At 34.6% G+C, this 12,654-nt stretch overlaps 1 protein-coding gene and 1 long non-coding RNA gene across 2 annotated transcripts in view; one reads left to right on the top strand and one right to left on the bottom strand.

Annotated features, from left to right (window-relative positions):
• The window catches only part of LOC145693438 (uncharacterized), a 683,742-nt gene that overhangs the window by 59,272 nt on the left and 611,816 nt on the right, over window positions 1-12,654 (top strand). The gene's annotated exons all lie outside the window — the stretch shown is intronic.
• On the bottom strand, window positions 7,005-8,830 carry LOC145693439 (uncharacterized). Its single transcript, XR_014132773.1, has 2 exons — window positions 8,740-8,830; window positions 7,005-7,315 (listed from the first exon to the last, which is right to left on the bottom strand). It is a non-coding gene; the product is annotated as an uncharacterized LOC145693439 (long non-coding RNA).

Raw genomic sequence — 12,654 nt, 5'->3', positions numbered from 1 at the left:
TGGTTCGATCGCAGCTTGCGCTATGTGAGCTTCTTTGGTGAACAAACACCCTTTGCGTGGGTTTTCCCGTTTCCTCGTACTTTCTTCATTCCACCATTTCTCATCATCACTGTTTCCCTTAGCCTCAGTGTAATAATCGTGAGACGTTAAAGTAGATATTTCAGTTCATTTTAAAGCATACTAGTGGTGTTCTTCCAAAACTGAAGAGAAATGTAGTATTGAACATCGCAATTCCGTACACCATAGGTGCCGACTACATGGGTATGGCCTTGGCTCTGAGGTTCAAGCATCCGTTGGAAATTTTTAATGTGTACTTATAAAATTAATATTGAAATAACATTTTCATGACATTGTCAAAAACTTAGCGCATGTGACCGCAAGTTTGATTTTATAGGTGGATGCTTATACGTTGAATAATTTTTGTTTGTTTGTTTGATTTTAGTTTAGCGTCCCGTTCAGCAGCGAGGCTATATGAGACGTGGACCTACTGATTAACGTGGAATCCGAACCACATGAGTACGTTGAATAATTGTTTATCAATATAACTTATAGCCCCCTTAGGTATACGGCATATCTAGGATTCAACGATATAACATTATACTGTACAACAATAAATAATCTATATTCACAACTGAGAGTGATTTCGTACTTATTTCAAATAACTTGAAGTTTGATGCCGTTATTATGTATTTCTAATGTAGGTCAAAAGTATTTATATAAATTGAATTTACACAAAAGACATAAACAGTTGAATCGTTTTCAGTTTTCACTCAAATTATTCTAAAATATTGGGGCCGCGGTGGCTCAGTGGTAGAGCGTTCAGCTCTGGTGTTTGGGGTCCCGCATTCGATCCCAGCACCCGCCAAGTGAACTTTGTGGTGGAAAACACCGTGTGCGTGGGTTTCCTCGGGGTTCTCCATTTCCTCCCACTTTCTTCTTTCCACCATTTTCATTCATTTTTCATCATCACTGTCTCCTTTAGCCTAGCCGGCATAATCGTGGGACGTAAAACTCACAAATTTAATTTCATTTCATATTCTAAAATATTAAGAGGTTTAATTATTATTATTTTAATTTTTTCTCTCTTTTTTGGTCAATATTGCAAAACATATCATCATCGACATAATAATAGCTATTCTGCCATTATTGGCAGGTCACTTGCTGCAGCTGAGAAGCTTCGATGACTGTGGTCCTCAGCTAGTCTCTTCATCTTAACGTAGCAATTTTCTGTCTTAATATATTTCTTCAACTACAATCTCTTTCGCCCCCTCCCTCTAGCACGTCCCTCATTATACAGTTCCTCCTCAGCAATGTCCTCCTCTTAATTACATCTAAAATTCTTCTTTTCTCCCCTACTGCTAATATTTCTAAAACCTTCGCATTCGTTTTCCGTTCAACCCAGCTGATTCTCTCCTTTTTTTCTCCATGCCCACATTTCGAAAGTCTAATTGTTTCATCGTTTTTGCATAATGTCCTTGTTTCTGCCCCATACAGTACATATTAGAATCAGTAAAACAAAATAGCAATATTTAATTAGGAGTTTGTTCAATACAAAGATGAGCTAATCGTGGTTGGAAAGAAAAAAATCTGATGCCTTTAGAGTGTAAAAATAATTTTGCAATTTATGGTATTTGTGCAGTCTTGGTATTGTTTCATTCGTCTCACTGTCAGAGGTAGCCTCCCCAGTTTGGGAACCAGTGGAGTATTGGATCTGTTAAAACATATAAAAATATTACGAAATGTTGTGATTTATCTTATAAGTAGTGAAGCGTGATCACCCATTGAAAAAAAAAAAGTAAAGGTCATCGCCTATGTTGTACAGTATCATCACACTTACACGAAGGTAAAATATATTACATTTAGAAACATACATTGTATTTCCCTCACTATTGACGCAATGTAGGATTTATTATCCCTTATATCCAGAGTAAAATTTGCTTATGAAAATCATAGATTTCTTAAAAGCAAAACTTGCAAGACTCTTGCAAGCAAGGCCAAGACTGGGTGTGCAAGACCAAGACCAAGACCAAGACTAGGTGTGCAAGACCAAGACCAAGACCAAGACCGAGGGTTCCAGTGCAAGACCAAGACCAAGACCGCATGTGCAAGACCAAGACCAAGACCAAGACCAAGACCACCCGGGTCTTGGTCTTGGTCTTGCATTTGCTCATCACTACAAGAAAGTGTTTCAGCTAAGTTTCAAGTTACGCAAATCAGTTCAGTGGAGTTTTCAAACTTCATTTGGGAGCGGAAAAATTTTAACTTAAAATATGTCTTAGGATCATCATGAAATTTTGTAAGACTACCTTTTTTGAGTGTAGTAAAGAGATTTAGCTTAGTCTCAACTTTCGACAAAACTTGCTTACCGGCCTTTTCAGGCGCTTCATCTCGGAAGTGCCTCAATTATATTTAAAAAATAAAGGATCTTGAACAAAATTGGTACAAATGCGTTGGAGCGCATAAGAAAGCGATTTAGTCATGGTTCAACTACCATAAATCACTTTATGGAGTTTCGAGCGCTTCCATTATATTTCAAAAGGAACAAACTATCTTCACAATATTTTGTGCACATGCGTTTTCAGGTACAAGAAAACGATTTAGCTAAGACTCAACTAGCGCAAAATTAATCCAGCATCATTATTGGTAGGCTCAAAATTTCATAAAAGAGCTCTTATGATCATAGTTTAGTCCCAACTTTCGAGAAATTAATTTGGAGACATTTTTAGAACTTAACGTACTAAATTTTTTAGCTTAGAAACCGATCAAACTATCTTCGTGATTTTTTTTCGTGCGAGGTAGCTATTGGAAAGATCAAATTACATAAATTATCTATCGTGAATATTTCGGCATATAATGAGACTATCTGTAGATCTTCCTAGAAAAAAACTTAATGTACACAGCTTCAGCCTTTTTAAATTAAATATTTAGCCCTATTTAAATACAAAATTAGCTTTGATTCGATTTATATAATGCATCATATGGAAACGTAGATATAAGAAACAATTTTATCAAAGGAATTACATCAACAACATCCAAAATTCTCCTATTACCTGGAGAACAAGTGTCTTTTACAAAGTGAGTACTGGAGATGAAAGTGTAGTAGAGTAGCAGCTCCGACCAATGAAATTGTCATATCTGTTACCTCCTCTCTTTTCTTTTATTGTAACACTGATATCAATGTTATTTAAAAAAAATACGGCATTTTTCTTAAATTCTGCATTTATTTTGCATTATTCATTTTATTTACACTATTTTAAATTATATAACTTAGAAATCTAAGTTCTAAAATAAATAAATATTCTAGTATAAAAGTGAATAAATATTCTAAAGTTATATACCATTTGAGAAAGCAGCAAAAATATTCCAATTAATTACAGAAATTATACATCAATGAATGATTTTAACGAACTATTAATATATATAAAAGAAAGCAAATATTTTAACCTGTGTGTTGCATTTTGGGGTATTTTCTCCTACAATATTTCGCAAACTTCAATATTTCTTATCCATCTAGTCTTATTCTCCGGACTACTTGTTCAATTGTTTAATTTATATTTTTATACAAAGAGAGAGAGAGAGAGAGAGAGAGAAAAGAAGAAAACATTAATGAAGGAATTCAACAAGTAATCTGAAGAAAAAGACTAGATGGATAAGGAAACTGTGAAGTTTGCGAAACATTGTAGAAAAAAGTACCCCACGACGCACCACACATGTAAACAATATTTGCTCTCACAACGACTAAAAACGAAATTATTATTCAAGGCTTTAATAACTTGGTTTGACGTATTTACATCTTAATTTATACATATCAAACACTACTGAAATATTAAATAATACGCCTACATACATGGTGAAAAATCGTACACACAGTCATACATTAGTACGAAAACGTTAATATAAATACACATGAACGTGCCTGACAGATTTAGAGGGTTAATAATCACAGTCGTAACACCTAATTGAATGCTGATTAATAAAACGTACGGAGATCATTTTTCAAACTAGAAATTACACTAACTTTTTTCTTTATATTCGTAGTAGACGATATTTCGGATAGTCCATTTTCAAGGACACAACGGCTTAAATAATATGGATAAATAGAAGCGACATCTGATCCAAGCAACCGCTTATAATTACTAATCTGTTTGGCTATTTTTTTCAGTAAAATTTCTCATGTTATTTGCTTCAACATCAGTGGAAGTTAATTAATTTGTATACGAAGTAATGCGTATTTACGGAGCAACGTATTAAAAGAAGACTTATATTCTAAATTTTCCCACACGAAATTCTGTATATGTGATTGTGATAAGTGCACTTATTACCTAATTATATATTCGTTCTTTCTATCTTACATGTATTTCAGCGTATTAATATCATCTAAATAATATTAATACGATCAAATACCTTAAGACAAAAAATAATATCTAAATTGTTATGTAAATATATAAACTGATGAATTTCCACTAGTGTTAAAGGAAAAAGGATGTAAATGTCTTGCTGCATAATATGATTTAACTTGTTGTGACCTTGTACTGCAAATGAACACCTGGTTAACTGTCTGAAATATTCGAGATTATATCAATCTACCAAGAATATAAAACTATTAGTATAATTTCTAATTGAATGTTTGTATTTTCCTTCTTTTTTGTTTCTGCTGAATCCCTTCCATTGTTGTGTCTGACCGTATCCTGCAATAGTTACTTAATAGACAATTACTCGATACATTTAACACCAAACGAATTACAACTTCTGCAGTATGACCATTCGAACACAAATCCAAGGCATCTAACATTTCTCTACTCTGGAGCTCTCTGAATGTTAGTTCCCTTGCCACTGTTCTTTGATTTTGTACTTTTAAAAATTCTTTCTCATAATCCTTGCATAAAATTTGAACAATAAGGAAGTTATAAACAACTGTGTTGAGAACAACATTTGTTGGATACGTAAGTTTTCCCCTGTCTAAGCGTTTCAGCAAGCAACAGTTTGTATCATACGCTACTTCCTTGTCTGAAACCAACATTGATTTGCACTCTTCACATTTCAATTTTTTGGAAGCAACATAGGAACAATATCCTCCCAAGTAAACAAGAACTGGTAAATATGGCTCTGTGCTTTTAAGTGACTCTTCAGAAACATCAATACTAAATGGCGTCATATCCGCATCTGTAACGTGCGACACTTCACACTGAGTAACTTCAGGCATATTATCATCAACATTAGTCACTGGAACATCACCGTAGCTGCCAGTAGCAATTTTTAATTTCATGACGGACTAAAAACGTAGTTTAGACTCATTCTCAAATATCTGACGAAGGGTCACACTATAATTAGCACCTGACATTTGCCTGTACATACCGAATCGTGATTCCAAACAGTCAGTTTGATATTCGCCTGGCAAAATATAAGTCATGCCCAATTCACTAGTACAATAAACAGCCAGTTGCATGAGGGAATCTGATGTCGTTTTCAGCGCTGCACAAGTTTCTCTTGATAGTCTGCCAGTATTTGAATTCATCGCATCCCACCGATCTAACCAGTTGACAAATTCACCCAAAAAGGCAAATTTCGGGTCGTCAACTGATGCTGTTAAAGGTTTTCGAAAACTGTCGTTCAAACGGAGTCCTTTCATTGGTGATTTAACATTGACAATTCTCCACCACTTTTCTATAATTTCAATGAAGTTGGCAGTATCCTCGTAGTAGGGCAAGTTGTGCATCTTTCCAAGTTCACGAACACCCACAGCAGTAAATTCGTTGAAAACTTGTAATGCTAATTTTACATTTTGCCTTTCAATATTGGTAGGAGCAAGTGCCTTCAGCGATAGTCGATATCCATATTTTGCTAAACTGTTACTTTCTAAATTGTGAACCTGCTTAAGAATTGAAAATGAATCTGTCTTAATATTGTCATTTGATTCATACTTAAAGTCAGGATACCAGAAGCATTTTTCTGCATTTTTTACATTTAACCAATTATTTCGTACACATTTTAGTAAATGTACAGGGTCAATAATATAAAACAATGGCCTATTTTTATCACAGGGATGGGGATAAACAATACTTTGAACTGGAGGAGTTGTAAACAACGACACTGCCTTTCTGTTGATTGAATTATTATCTGTCACAATGCATATCACTTTCAATCCTAGATTCTCCAAACCTACGATAATTTTTTCACACACAGAATGCAAAACTATAGCATTGATTGTCTTAGCCGGTAATATATGGACAACGTCTGCATATAACGACTGGATACTGGAGATCATAAAAACATGAGCACTTGTTGCAGCATCAGTGTTGTCAAAAGCTGTCCCAACAATGTTACCTCCTTTATAGTCAAAGAATGGCCTTAAGTGAATTTCGTCTATCATCAACACCACAGTTTTGTCTTTTGATTGTAAATAAGTGTGCTTTTGCTTTATATAACTAAGGTAATCACTTTCAGATTGCTCGCTATGTATACTAGTGGGAAAAGGACTACACACACCACACAATGTAGAGGGATGCGGTAGAATTATATACCCTGAATTTCTAAAAAAGCGATATGCATGTGGTGCAACTGAATGTAATAATGCAAAGAACACTAACATTTCAGGTAAATAACGGAACTGGAACTTGCTACTTGTGAGGAGAGAGACTTGCTGAGTAAGGAACGTAACAATATTTGTTCTTTCTTCACCAACACTGTTTTTAACCGATGATAACAAAGTTTCTATTATTTTAAAAATGCAACTCACATCTGTGTCTGTATTTACTGCGTTCTCTATTGATTTCAGTTTATCAAGTATGTCCTGAATTTGTGTTATATTGCTAACTTTACATGGCAGTTTTCCAATTCCGTGCATCGAATTCAGGCTCACACTTCCAACATATACATTAACTTCCATGATTTCAGAAATGCATACAGACAATGTTATTTTCGTATAAGGCATTAATTCCATATGATATAAAGTTGCACTCGCATTCTGAAAATGACATAACTAAAATTATTGTAAATCCAGTTTACCAAGTTTCAATTTCAGTTGTTCTACCGATGATACAGTGGTTTCTTTCTCGTGTCTGAGAAACTCCTCTTCACTTTTCCGAATGATCTTCGATATTTGTTCTTCTTCCTTTCTTAGAAGTCGTTTGTTTGGACTTTCCCTTACGGCCACTTTACCACTCAAATAGGTTGGGCAATTTGGTAGTATCGTGGGTACTGCTCCGTGTATAAGCTGCGGTACAGATAGTTTTGCAGTAATCCGCCTGCCCGTTTTCTCATCAAAAGCCTGAGAATGCCATCTGATAGAGTTTGGTGCAAAATGTAGTTCACAAATCTGAAAAATACGAAATAAAAAACAAATTAAAATAATTACAATGTTAAGATGAACTATATACGTAAATACAGTGATATTTCGAGACTTACAGAAATGACGGGGAGAGAAAGCTAAAGCCCTTAGTACAAAATCTCACAGTTATGCTCTGTAGACAAAATGAGGGACGATTAAAGGATTAGTGAAACGAAGGGAGTTATTAAAAACGGAAGGATCCTTAGAAACCTATAAAATGATTTTATCCATCAGAACATGGGGACATTGCGTGTAGTAGAATTGAATCAAGCCTTGGAAGCAGAGTTCTGTACTCCACTATGGAATCATGTCTTCCTCCTCTTACGTGAACTGAATCGTATGTAAGTTGACATGGTCCTGATTATTGTAATGTGATGAGAAACAAACCAGGAACATATAGCCGTTAAAACAAATATATGAAACGTTAAAGTATTTAATTTAACTTTATGTGCTTGCATATTAACGTAAAATAGAGTAAAAATTAAAATACCTATCTTAGTATTTGTTATTTTCTTTTTAATCCTGATATTTTTCCTTTGATAAAAGTATCAGTTAAGAGTTATTGAAATGCCGGGATAAAAAGAAAAACAACACGTATTAAGGTAAATATTTTACCTTCCTTTATCATGCGTGAATATTGCATTTTATAAGTAAAGAGGAAATTGGAAAATTAAATCACCAGACCATGTAGGGCCAGACCTAAAGAGACAGATCAATTTCGGCTGCTACCTACATGGAATGATCAGAAATTGATTAACTCGTTAAACTCTTATAGTTACTTACTTTTTTCACACAAAATTTACTTTTTGTAAAATAAATAACATATTGCGATCTTTGCACTAAATAACTATTATTAGAAAAGATTCTAGAACATTTCTGATGACTAGTTAGTAATAATACGAGAAAAAAGTACCAAGTAAACGACTTGACATGAACGTAGTCGAACATCGAATCGTTTCGATGTTTTACCGAAAATCCGAAAACAGTTCAAGCTAAGTGGTAAAAGATTTTTTAAAAAACTCAACATTTAATTATTTTGCAAGCTTAAAATAACAACTAATAGTTATTTTAAAGGTAACGACATTATCATTACCATATCTCGTTTACAGCTCTAAGGCAAGCAATTTTGAAAATGTCGTAGCTTAAAGAAAGAATTCCATCGTCCCATGAAAGTAATGCATTATTATTCGTATATTCAATAAAATTAAATAGCGATTAATCTCTCTTATCATTAGCAATTTTGGCAACGAATATCCTTAACCAGAATTCAAACTCGAAAGGATCAACATTGCAATAAGTCAATGGAATTATTACATACCTATTAATGATGAAAAAAGATATAAATCAAAAGATAAAGGCAAATTAAGGTAGAAAGATGAAATTGTAGCGAATTAAGCTACAGCAATACTTACCTTGCTATATTTATTTGGCACATAATTGTCTCTGTGAATGTTTCGTAGCCATTTAGACTGAAGCTCCGCATCTTTCGGAAATGAAAAAACATGAACTTTTGGTCCATTCTTATAATTACCATTACATCCTGGTACACAACAGGTGTACGGCATACCTGAAATTTAAACAAAACTTGAATTCACTCAAAGAATATTGATGCGTTAAAAATAGTGACACAGTAAGATAAAATTAGTACATTAGTAGAATCTACATAGTTTTCTACAACTACAAATTCAGAAGTCAAAAGCCCAAAACTACACTTGATATTTACACCAAACGAAGTTCAAAGCTACTATATTGTGCATCTTTACCTTGTATTCTACTACAGGGACATACACAGCAATTTATTTTCAGGGGGAGATTAATATGAGTACAAACTGTATTGAAATATGTATAATTGCTCCTAAAATTAGGCAGAGTTTAGAGAAAAGACGTGATTTCGGGCCTTAACGTTCTTGTGCAATAGCGGTGCTATTAAAATAAACGAACAACTTCAAAAGACTACAGAATACAGATCAAAATTAGTTCCGAGTTAGTTCACTAGTTGGAAATACGTTTTAATTTAATTTGCGTATCAGTTCAAGAAGCAAATAAAGATACGAAAATTTGACTTCACTATAGCTTTGAAGCACTCATCTTATAGTTTTGATTTAAATTAATTCCATGAGAAAAACGTTTAAAGCAGCCAACCCTGTCCAGGACCAACCCTCTGCGTACGCCCCTGCTGCACTGTATAGAACATAATGCAATATCGAATCTAATTTACTCTTCAGGCCCCTCTACACACTGTGCAAATTGACGAGAGGATGCCAGGAATTCCCTCCTTTTCTAGCAAAAAACTTTATCCTCCCTCTCGAGAAGATAATTTTTACCCTTGGTAGGGAGAACTTTCCCCACTCTCTATATATAGTTTACGTATGTGATAGCTGAGTGTGTATCTGGGTGAAATTCATCCCGCTGGGAAAAATGTTCAATTCGCACACTACCGGTATCTTTGCAAATACAAAAAAATAGCACTTACAGCCAGAGCTGTTATATAAACAATTTAATGATTAGTAATTAACAATCTGTGTTGTGATTAGTATTTAACAACTCCTATGGTCAATGGTGAGTATAGTGACTTACTATTAATATGATTACTATGTAATGAAATTATTTTGTATTTGTATATAAATATTAATACTTATTCCAATTATACTATAGTAATAATAAGTAGTTTGGTAGTAATAGTAGTACGTTGAATTACTTTAAATAATCTATTCTGTTCTACTAAACAATCGCGGTCATTATTTCATCACGAAAGGTAATCCGGAGAAATGCCAGCTACGGAACTTTACCCAAAGTGACTACCTACTACAGCTTCGTGGGTATTTTCGCATAAAAGCGATTTTTCAAAGTAATAACGCTTATGTCTTTCTGCAGCGAATTTGAATTGAGGAGAGCAACACCGCATATTAAACACAATGTTAGGTACTAAGAGTGTTTCTTGGTGAAAAAGGAAGATTATGTAATTAAAGTGAATTTGGAACGAGGTTCTATACCTGCACACAACATAATGAACACTGCCAAGTCATGAGAAAAATTAAACTAAATACATACTCAAAAATGTAAATAACCATTATACAATTGAAACACTACAGTAAGGCTGCTTTTCAATCACTTACACGTAATTTTAAAATGGTTGACTTCCGAAGTGCATTCACATAATTGAGTATATGTATTGTACAAGGTGTAGTTGTTTGCAATATTTATAATGTACCTTATGCACTAAAAAGTTCTACACAAATTATTTGCAGTGTTTCATTGTGCACACTTCATGAAAACGTATTTTTGTAGTGTATGGACGTACCATATTCAATTAAAGCCTATTTCGGAACTTTTGGTTCATATTGACAGTTTACACTCTATAATGATGAATCTCTTTTATCCTTCCAGGCTACAGTATACATGTTTTATTTTCAGGTGCAACAATAAATAATTATTGTATCACTTATGATTTTTATGATCCTTATCGATAAATGGCAACAATAACAAGAGGAACAGATGTTAAAATTAAACTCTCCTATTTATACTGTAGATGGAGGTATGAAATCAAAGATGCTGCTGACGTTATGAACTTTATGTTATATTTAAAGATTAAACTAAATATATTGACTTACCTTCCACTTATAACGTGTCTTCTAATAATTCTGTCACACAATTGGTGTATTTCTTCCTTACAATGATACGTTTTATCTTCAAAATTTACAATAAAGCATCAAACAAGAATGCTTATGATAGTAAGTTTGCCCTACAGGATGTGGCGTATGAGCTTCGTGACGTCAGCGCCCTCAGGCCTTTATATCGGTGGCTACGGCCTTACTCGCCCAGTGGCGGATCCAAGGGGGGCGATCGGGGCAATTGCCCCCCAGAAGAGGAAACTTTCTTATTTTATATATATAAATAAAACCAATCCCAGAGTTTGGAGCTCTTAAAAGTAGCTCTAAGTATCAGTATTACAACCCACCGCCCCACAGAAGTCCGTTCTGGATCCGCCCCTGGACTCGTCTTTCTCGTTCGTGGAGATTATGGCTTTTCCAATGTAAAGGCTGTCGCTATGTCACCTATACACCCAAGTTTCGCCACCGCTAATGATCCTCCACATGAAGGACGGGCCACCCACGGTACGCTAACAGTTCTTGGCAGATTTCGATGCTGTGTTCCTTCTGTTACTGGTCAACAACCTGGGGACGAACTTAGCAGCAACACGGCGCAAATTCCAATGCATCCTGCAGTGTTCCGGATGACTCACTGACAATGGCAGTGACGTTGCGGATTATTTCCCGACGATCCTTACACACAACTTACCGAAAGGTTTTAACATTCGGGACTTTGATTTTCGGGTATTGTGGTCATTGAAGGTCGTCCTGATCTTTCATCGTCTTCCAATAATATTCTTTGGCTCTTGAAGTGCGTACTACTCAAAACACCTTGAACGAGTCATTGCAGTATCGCCATACATTTGCAAAATCATAGCTAACGTATCTGTGGCGGATTTGCCCTGTTTCACACAGAATTTCACGTTCACTCGTAGTTCTAACTTATTGTCCATGTTGAAATCACAGACGTGGTAACACACGTTGTGAGAATAGCACCAGCTGCACAGTCCGATGTACACAGGACAACATCTCTTCTCACATCGATTTATGAAGAACAGTGTTACCTATGAGTGTGCATGCAGCGTTGCTACATCATCTGTTGGAGTCTTACAGAAATAGTCTCGAAACTTTTACAGCATTTTGTATTACAATCAAAATTCTTGGAGGAGATTAAGGATTGAAAAAGTCAGCTCATATACGATACAAGAAATATGTCAAATTATTGCACTTGATAATTTTTAATAGTACGGGACATTTCGTCGGCGAAATTATGTTAGAATAGCTGCCAAAAGTTCCTTTCAAACTGAATGTATTACTTGTGGCTATTAACATGAAAAGATCATATAGTTGTTATTTATGCTTAGTAAATCATAAATCATGACCAGAACGTAAACATATCGCACTGTAAATATGCGAGAATATCTTTTAACCAATTAAATCTTGTTAAAATATATTCTCGTAGCCCAGTTTACAAGATTATCAGTAGATATTTTAACTTGTTTCCATATAAATTAATAATGCCTATAACTAACAATACCCTATACGACGAAAGTATAGTATAGATATTGTAATGAATCAAACAAGTAAATTGTAAAGAAATATTGTTAATCTTTAGGTGAAAATTGATATTTATTAGTAGTTGTCCGCCACTGGATTGGGCACGTTCTCACACCTTCTTCTAGATCTGCCACTGGTTTGAACTCACACCTTATTTGAAGTATTGCTCTTTGATGTTGC

This window comes from Thermobia domestica, chromosome 8 (assembly GCF_964235325.1).
Source record: "Thermobia domestica chromosome 8, izTheDome1.hap1.1, whole genome shotgun sequence".
NCBI classification, from domain to species: Eukaryota; Metazoa; Arthropoda; class Insecta; order Zygentoma; family Lepismatidae; genus Thermobia; species Thermobia domestica.
This window is presented reverse-complemented; position numbering and strand designations above follow the sequence as displayed.